This window comes from Empidonax traillii, unplaced genomic scaffold, assembly GCF_003031625.1.
Source record: "Empidonax traillii isolate 1590-97213 ecotype Southwest subspecies unplaced genomic scaffold, ASM303162v1 scaffold177:size1754471, whole genome shotgun sequence".
Classification (NCBI taxonomy): Eukaryota; Metazoa; Chordata; class Aves; order Passeriformes; family Tyrannidae; genus Empidonax; species Empidonax traillii.
This window is the reverse complement of record NW_020955370.1, coordinates 136934-146125: the sequence shown is the minus strand read 5'-3', so window position 1 is coordinate 146125 and position 9192 is coordinate 136934.

Here is a 9192-nt window from a genome sequence, read left to right as displayed (position 1 = left end):
TAAATCACTCTAGAGTCCTCCCAAATGTTTATTCTTCGAGAAAGCAATAAAAGAAGAGGAAACTTCAGAAGACAAACTCTCACCAGCCTGCCTTTGATTACATTTGATATTGTTTTATTCCTTAATGCTTTCCCACTGCAGGCTGGCCAAGGAGGGAGGGAGGGTGGGAGGAAACAGTGCTTGAAAGGGGTAAAAGTACAAATTTTCCCATTATTATCTGTGTCTGGAGGGGTCTGTGTGCTGAGAGGGGCTCAGTCAGACTCTGAGGATGACAGTGCCTTTGAGGACAGGTTTCAGGGTCCTCCAGCTCCCCAGGCTGTGGACTTGGGGACAAGCAGGAGCATCCCCGTGTCTGCAAAGGCGACCAAGCTCAGGGCAGCTTCAGAGCATGGTACTGGTGGGTGATGGGTGTTGGTCCCCACCTCCCAGCCCCTCGATGGCTGGGGCAGAGGAGCAGCAGGGACAAGCAGGCGAGGATGACATGACAAGCTCCATCTGCTGCACAGCTGGGTGGCACTGTTGCCACCAACGCTGTGGTGCCAGTGGGAAAGGCTTGGAGGGGCTTTTCCATGTGCTCTGCCCTCACAGAACCAGACCTGAGTTCCCAGTTTGCCTGACAGGAAAAACTTCTCCTGTCTTTGTGTGAAGCACCAAGAACCAGATGGTCCCAGGGTGTCCCGTGTCCCTCAGGGGCTGGGCAGGAGTGACAGCTGTGACACCCGGCGTGGCAGCAGCGGGGCTGGGGCAGCAGACACTGGTGGGATGGAGGTGAAAGGGAAGTGCTGTGCGATGGCAGAGGCTGATCATACTCTGCTGCTGCTGGAACAGCTTCCATCCCGCTCGGAGCGTGGCCACGGCCTGGCCTCTGCCGTTCACACCGGGAACGGCAGCACAGCAGGATCCAGGAGCTGCAGCACCCGGCGCTGGCACAGCCTGCCAAGGGCTCTGCTGGCTCCCAGCGGGCCCGGGGGGTGGTGACAGCAGGGGCAGGCATTTTGTAACCCTGAGGGAGGTAAGACAATGTGAGAGTGGGACACGGGGGTGTCAAACCGGTGGTGAGGGCTGGGGCAAGATGTGTCCCCTCCCTGCAGTTCTTTTCCCCCAGGCTGCGTCCTGAGAGACCAGGGGATGAGGGAATATGGGGACACAAACCAAACCCATCTGTCTGTGTGTGGGAACAACTCAAGACAACTGGGGCGGATTTCACACCCGGATGTGGGGCTCGTGAAGAGCCAACAGTGGGAGAAAAAGCCTGGAGAACCTGGACATTTTAGGAAGCAGTTGGAAAAACAAGGAAACCTTGGACTGCAGCGTTGGGATGGCAGTGTGGGGTTTTTACAACACAAAAACTCCAAGGTTGTGAAAACCAGGATCTTTTGTCCCGAGCATCCTTGTGTCACTGGTTCTGAAAAGTCACTGGAGCTGACACTGGGCTCCTGGAGCCCCTCCACAGGCAGGGACCCACCCAAAAGGCTATTCCCCAGTTACTCCCAGATCCAGCACATCCCATGACACTGTTCATCTGTGTCCCCCAGCCAGGGCTGGAGGTGCCTGGTGAGAGGGAAGGTCAAACTCATGAGATGCAGGGCTCCTTTTCCCCGGGGAGCAGGGAGCAGCCTCACAGCTCTGCCAGCTCTCCCAGAGCAGGACAACTGGGCTTATGTCACACCTCACAGTCCCACTGGCACCCAGCTTTGTGTACCAGCATCTTTGGCAGGAAAAACTGCAGCTGCCGTGGGAGCAAATGCCTTCCTTCAACATACTTGAATTATCACAGAACCATGGGATGCTTTGGATTGGAAGGGACTGTAAGGCTCATCTGCTGCTACAGGATACCAAGGCTGAGGGGAGCAGGGCTGAGCTGGCCCCTGAAAATCCTTTAAAATCCCCTGAAACCTTCTTGGCTGTGGTTTCCAGTGAAGCCTGATGCTGCTCAGATCTCCTGCAATGTGCCCCCATATCCAAGGACAGGACCTGCCCTGGCAGCAGCCTCCTGCTTTGAGCCTTGGGTGGGCAGTGAGCAGCAGGACCTTGCCTGGCCCCAGGCTGCTGGGGACAGATCCCACCCTGGGGGGTTTCCTGGCATAAGGAGGAGGAATGTCTAGTGCTGAGATGTCCCAGCCCTGGGCCTGGCACATCGTTCCGGGGGCTCCCAACACCCTGCACAGGATGGTCTCCCAGCGCCAGGGTGGACAGCACTGTGTCCCCTCCCTGCTTTCCTTTGGAGACAGGCCAGCCAGAACATTCCTGGCCAGGCTGTGGGTGGTTTGCTCCACAGAGGGAAGCGCTCTGCTGAGCATCTCCCCAGCAGTGACGCAACACCCTGTCGTTGCTCCCTTGGGGTTTTTTCCAGCCATTTCTTTTGCTTCCTTATTGCCCAATGCTTGGTAGGGCTGGCGTAGGTGGCAGACACCCTCCCCTCTTTCCCTCTGTGGGCTTTGCCAGCCTGCCTGGCTCCTCCACGGAAAGACACATCCCACAGGACACAAGCCTTGGAGCAGGATGCAGGCAGGGGCACAGCAGTGGTGTTTTCTTGTCAGCCTCTGTTGTCACATCCAAAGGTTGTTCTGTCCCTTCCCAAACACAGGGAGAAGTCCATGCCTGGCATCTTGGCACAGGTGCCCACTTGCCAGCGCCACCTCACCCTTCCCTCACCCCTGAGTCACGGATAGGGAGCACTCACCCATCCTGTGGCACAGCCCGTGTTGGGGTGTCCGTGCCCAGACACCCATCCTGGCACCTGCCAGGCTCTCCCTTTCTCCACCCGCTTCAAATCACAGCTTCAAAGGAACCGGCAGGAACCAGAAGCTTTCCCCACCCTTTTTTCTACCAGGAACCGGGAGCAGACTTGCTGAGCCATGAAAGTGGAAGGTGGAGTGGTGCTGGGAGCACAAGCTCAATGCCCTACTAGGCATCAGTGAGTCCAAGCTGGACCTGAGGACCCCTTTAGCACAGTGGGTTTGCAGGTCAGAAAAAAACAAAGGAAAACTGCAGTTTTGGATAGAGAGGCATAAAATTCCTGGTCCTGATTGTAAATTCAGTCAGCTCTCACCTGAGACCTGCTACGACTTGTGAATCAAGTTATTGTGTGGCAAAATCCAGGGCACATTGTCCTGTATAGAGGCCTCAGCAATGCCTTGGAACTGCAAAGGTCTCCCCTCAGCCCCCGCATCCTGATGGCAACCAATCTCCTCCTGGGATGGGAGGAAGCTGAATGTGAGGCTGTTGTGGAAGAAGAGCGACCCAGCGCCGATGGTGATGGAGCAGTGGCAGCCTCTGGGGGGCTCAGCTGTGCCAGGCCCCGGATGAGCCACTGTAAAAGCCGACAGGACCGGCCCTGCGGCCGCTGCCCACTGCCCCAGCCCCGTCTGAGTCACCCATACCCGGCCTGGCTGCTGGGATGTGCCTGGGCCTGCAGAGCCCTCGGGGCTGTGCCAGCCTGCACCGTGCCCGCCATGCTGCCCAGCACCTCGGGGTGCCCAGTGCTTGGAACTGGGGTCAAGGGGCCATGTCTGTGAGTTCTAATGGTGACCAGTCCTAATGGTTACTGGTTCTAATGGTGACCGGTCCTAATAGTGACCAGTTCTAAGAGTGACCGGTCCTAATGGTGACTGATCCTAATATTGCCTGGTCTTAAAACTGACTGGTCCTAATGCTGACCAGTTCTTATGTTGACTGGTCCTAATAGTGGCCAGTCCTAATGTTGACCAGTCCTAATAGTGACTGGTACTGATGGTGGCCAGTCCTAACGGTGACCAGCCCTAATACTGACTGGTTCTGATTGTGACTGGTTCTACTGGTGACCAGTCCCTATAGTGGCCGGCCCTGATAGTGCCCAGTCCAGATAGTGACGAGTCCTAACAGAGCCTGATCCTAACAGTGGCCAGTCCTGATAGCACCCGGTCCCAACCGTGCCGGGCCCTGGCAGCGCGGGTCCCCCGGGGCAGCGCGGGTCTGCCACGGGGCAGAGGCCCGGGGGGAGGCGGCAGGGGCTGAGCCGCCCGTGGGGGATCCCGCAGGGACGGGGCCGGTGAGGGGCGGGCGGGAGGACCCGCGGGAGCCCCACGCGTGGGGCAGAGACCCCGCCCCATGACCCGCCCGGGCCACGCCCCCGGCCACGCCCCTCCCCCAGCCCCGCCCAGCCCAGGTGGAGGCGGCGGCGGGAGCGGGATTGGGGTTGGGACCGGAGTGGAGTCAGCACCGGCAGCGGCCCGAGGTGAGCGGGGTCGAGGAGGGGAGCGGAGCAGGCCAGGGCAGGCCGGGGCAGGGCAGGGCAGGGCAGGGCGGGGGGTCCCGGTGCCTCGTTTCGTGGCCGCCCGGTTTGTTGCCGCTTTGTGACCGCCGCGTCCCGCCAGCTTCCTCCTCCGCCCCGCGCGTCCCGCCCGGCCCGGCCCCGGCCCCGGCCCCGGCCCCGGCCCCGGGCCAGTGCGGGGTGGGCGCTGCCCCGGCACACCGCGGGCCCTTCGCCGCGGCCGGGGGTGCCCCTGCCCGGGCTGTGGCCGTGCCCCGCTCCCTGCCCGCCGCCTCCGCGCCGATGGCGGGGCCGGGCTCTTCCTCCTCCTCCTCCTCTTCATCGCAGGGGGAAGTGGGTGCGCGTCCCGGTGGAGTGACCCAGCCGGAGGGGAAAAACCCTCCCCGATCCCCGGCCAAAGCAAGGGAGGAAAGCCCTAACCTACTTTCTGGCGCCGATGGCCCGATAACCAGGCGGGCGTGTGGTTTTGTTTGTGTTTGCTGGTTTTCCCCCTCCCCGGGCGAGCGGGGCTGGCAGTGCCCTCCGGGAGCCGGAGCAGCCTCGACGCCGCGGGCGAGGGCAGGTGGCAGGGGAGGGGGCCGGGTCCCTGCCGCCCGAGCATCCTCCGGTGCCGCCGAGGCTTTGTTGTTGTAGCTGGTTCGAGGTTTGGTTAAAGGCTCACACGTGCTGCCTGGAGTGGCGAGTGCTGCCACCAGCCCTTCGCAGGCGAACAAAACCTCCCAGAGCAGAAGGACCCGGCTATCCTCCATCCATGGGTGTATCCCGCCGGGAGCAGAGAGATGCTGTGTGCGGATGTTTTAGCCAGCTGGATTTTTGCTGTTGGCCCTCCAGGTTTGGGACAGAGGGGTGAGGCTGAGTGCTTCCCCCATCCTGCCCTGCCTTGCTGCCAGGCCAGCAGGACAGGGCAGAGCCCGTTCTTCCAGGCTTGCCCACAGCCAGGTGGAGGTGCCCACTGTGGTCTGAGGCTCTGCAGCTCTCACTCAGCTCCCCATGTCCCTGTCCATAGAGGAAAGGGACCTGAGAGGCTGCATGGCCACTGCTGGGTCCCTGTGGCAAGAGGAAGTGTCCGCCTTCTTCCCCAGTGTGGCGTCATCCCTCTCACCACGAGGAGCTGGGACGTTCTGCCTGCGTGTTCCCAGTCCCTGAGTGGTCACTCCCATCATATCACCACTGAGGGTTGGAAAGTGCACCCCACCACAGTCCTGTGGATGTCCTGAGCAGGGAAACGCTGCCCACTTGGCTCCCTCCTTCATGCCCTCTTAAGGAACATCCTTTGGCTCCTGCCCTTTTCCCAGTTTGGAAGTGTCCCACCTTCGAAAACTGGAAGGTTCAACTGCAGCTGTGTCTGGGACAAACCAAAACTGCCTCTGCCTGTGCTGCCCCAGTCACCACTGGCTTCGTACATGGCTCTGTGGGCTCCCAGCTGCTGCACCCAGGCTCTGCCTCTCCCAGGGGCAGAGGCTTCGCAATTAATGAAGTGATACACACCTTTTGCTGTTTGCTCATTTGGAGGGCGGCTTCTGCCTGCCCTGCTCCTGCTTGCTGGAAAGCAGGTGACCAGCTACTGCTTCCCCTGGTTCTCTGGTACTGCTGCAGCTGCACTGGTGCACCTGGAGGTGCTGCAAGTGAGAAAGGGTAAACCACAGAGTGGTGTTTGACACCCATACAGAGCCCTGGTTTAAGTTCTGCGAGATGGAGCTGAGTGTGGTGTTGCTCTCAGAGGCATGTGCGAGCGCTCTGCCGGCGCTGCTGGAGCAGGGATGCCGACAGCAGGAACAATAGATGCCTGTGGATGCTGGGAGAGCAGTTGGGGGGCTGGGGATGCATTCCCTGGGTGTGAATCCAGTGGGGAAGGGGCTAGCTGTGTTGTCTCTCTTGAGTGGGCTGCGCTCCTTGGGAAATTGGGCTGTGTTTGCCTGGGCTGGGCTGAAAGACAAGCCTCAAGTGGCTGTCCTCTGGGTCTCTTGTTTTGTTCCTGGATACTGCTCCTGATCAAGTCTTGCAGTGAAGCTGAGGGATCCCTCAAGCACATCCTTATTCCTTCTCTTAGGTTGTTCTCGACCCAAAAACAGCCCTTGGGACGAGCCAGGAGTCAGAAGATTGCTTATTGCCAAAGAAAGTAGGGGACAGGTGATGGAGAACCAGCTGGCTGGGGAGGGGGGGGTGCAGAACTGCTCCTGAGGCATTTCCACATTTCCCGTGGGCACTGGGAGCCCTGCAGGGACCCGAGGCTGGAGGAAGTGAGTGTGGGCTGGGTGCTGTCAGGGGCTTGGTACCGAAGGAGTCAACTGGTGAAGGCTGAAAATTAATTACTTAAATCTCTATGAACCCACAAGTGATGAGATCATGAACTCTTCTCCTCTTGAGGAGCTTTTTATCTAATGACTTCTGGTTTCCACTGTCCTGCTGGGCTGTGAGTTGACTGGTAATGTGACAAGCCTCCAGTGGGCACGGTCCCTTTTAATTACAGGGATCCAGGAGTTGTGGTCATTTGGGAGCATGTGGTGCTTTCAGTTTTATGGTCACAAGCGTGGAAAGCTGTGTGTGTGTGCTGGCAGGTTTGGAAGAAACCCTTGGCACTGGTACCCCTTTTTCTCACTTAATCCCTATTTCTTAAGGGAAAAAAAAAAAAAAAAGGCAACAAAACAGCATTTGTTTGGTGGTTGCTCTCTTAATGAGGCATTTAGGGTGGAGAATGGACCCAGGGAGGGTGCCTTGGGAATGGCCATGTGCTGGGTGGCCCCGAACCAACCCTGCCCTCTGCTTGCCCACCACAAAGTATCCCCGTGTTCCCCTCATCCTTGGGGACCTGCACCCTGAGGGCCAGCATCATGGGGTGCTGGTCTTGTTAGGTGAGCATGGGACAGGGGCGACCCCCAAATCAGTGCTCTGGGAGGGCAGGGGAGCAGCCTGCACCCTTTATGGACATCAGGTATTTATGGGGTTTCCATGTGAGGGCTTCCCTCTCCACCCTTTTCCTCCAGGAACTGAAATCTGGGGGAGCTGTGTGGACTGTGATGGAGAAGGGACCAGCTTTGTGCCTGTGGTGTAACGGGGGGGGGGAAAGCAGGGGGGTCTTGCTGTGTTGTGGTGCCTCAGTTTCCCCACTTCTGAAATGCCACAAATGAGTCATAAAGCACAGAGGTGTCCTGTGAAACCACTGCTTGTCACCTCTGGGGGGGTTTGTGCAGCCACCAGAGCAGGACTGATGCTGTGGCCATACCCCAAGGGGGGGAGCACGGGTGCAAACCGACTCACTCAGCATGGTGCCGGAGGCTGCAGTGGGACAGGGGCAGGGAGGGAGCAGGGCAGTGGCCAGGGATGCTCCTTGGCTTTTCCCAGGCTATTGGATAGGAGCATGCTGTGCTCACGGGGTGAATCCCTGACACTCAGCGTGTCCTGACACTCAGATCCTCCATGGCATAAGCAGGGAAGTCTTGCTGGGGTCAACACCATGCTGCTGGCATAAGGCTTTTCCAAGGGTGATGCCATAACCAAGGTGAAGTCAGCTCATGCACTTGGTGGCACCCAGTCCAAGTGCTCCTGGGGAAGACACGGAGATGGCTCCTTAAAAATCAGCATCTCCAGCCCCTGCACTGAACTGTGTGGCTTCCCTGTGGGTGTTGCATCCCAAGAATGGGATGGGGTGAGATGGCAGGCAGGAAGAGCATGAGGATGGTGGGGGAGACCCCATCACCAGCTCTTGGCAGCCAAGAGGCTGCAAAGTGCGTTGCTGGCACAGATCCATGGTGATGCTGCAGTGGGAAGAGCATCACACTCCGTAGGTACTGGTGACAGTAGGATTCCCCGTGCCAGGCTTGCACCGTGTTGGATAGCGATGAGCTGTTCCCAGCTGGGCTCTCCTTTGCAGGGTGGGGACCTGGGTGCTTCTGGCCTGGTGGTAATCAGGAGTGAAAGGAAGGAAGCTGAGGAGTGACCCACCCACGTTCGGCTGCTGGTGGCTGGGAGGAGGGAGTGATGGGTGGGAGGGGTTGTTGGGGCAGCTGAGGGAACTGCTGGCCCTGAAAGGGGGATGAAGGAGGCTGCAGGTGTCCACCCAGGGCTCCCCCTTTGCACGGGGGTGGGCAGGGCGAGCAGCACGTTGTACGAGCCTTGAAATGGCTGCGTTGAGATAAGGAGTCTGTTCCCAGAGATAGGGAACTGCAGCCAAGGGGGCTCGTCCTGCCGCCTGCCCAGGGATCATCTTGTCCCTGGGATGAGCTGAATTCCTGTGCAGGGCTAAGCACCACCTCCCACTGCTGCATCCCACATGGCATGGGGATGCTCAGAGCTCACAGGGAGGGGACACTCTGCAAATAAGAGGCATTTTTGCCAGCCCGGTGCTATTCCAGGTGGCTCAGTGTGCTCCAAAGCAGGAATGGGGGACTGGGGAAGTCTGCAAGTCCAGGCTGGGCCCTGGCACCAAGAGATGCTGACAAAATGAGTGTTTTGCAGTAGAACCAGAGGGAAGAATGTGTGTACCCCCCCCCATCCCCATTGTCCTTTCACACCAAGAATTTTGCTTTAAGGAGGGAAGTGAAAATGAACTCAGTAATGACCTGCAGCGTTGGGGAGGCAGTCAGAGGCCTGTAGACACCCTTTCCCCTGGGTAAATACTGACCTGTGACCCCTCAGCCCCTTCCAGAAGGTGCAGCTGGGCCTCAAGCACTTGCACCATCATGTCTGTGCACTCTGTGCTTAAACCAAGCTAACGAGGAATCAGAGTAGTTCTGAGTAATTAATCAGTTCTTAGATAAAACCAAGCTAAATCAATCCTGGTAGGGTTGATCTGTGCAGATCCTGGCAAAGAGCTTTCCTTGGGTCTGGAGAGTGCTGTGCCCCTGCCTGCAAGTGCTGCTGAGGAACAGCCGACCCTCTGCCCGTTCCCAGGTGGAGCTTCCCTCGCTGCTGCTGGAGACTTTCGCCCTTTGCTCTTCCCG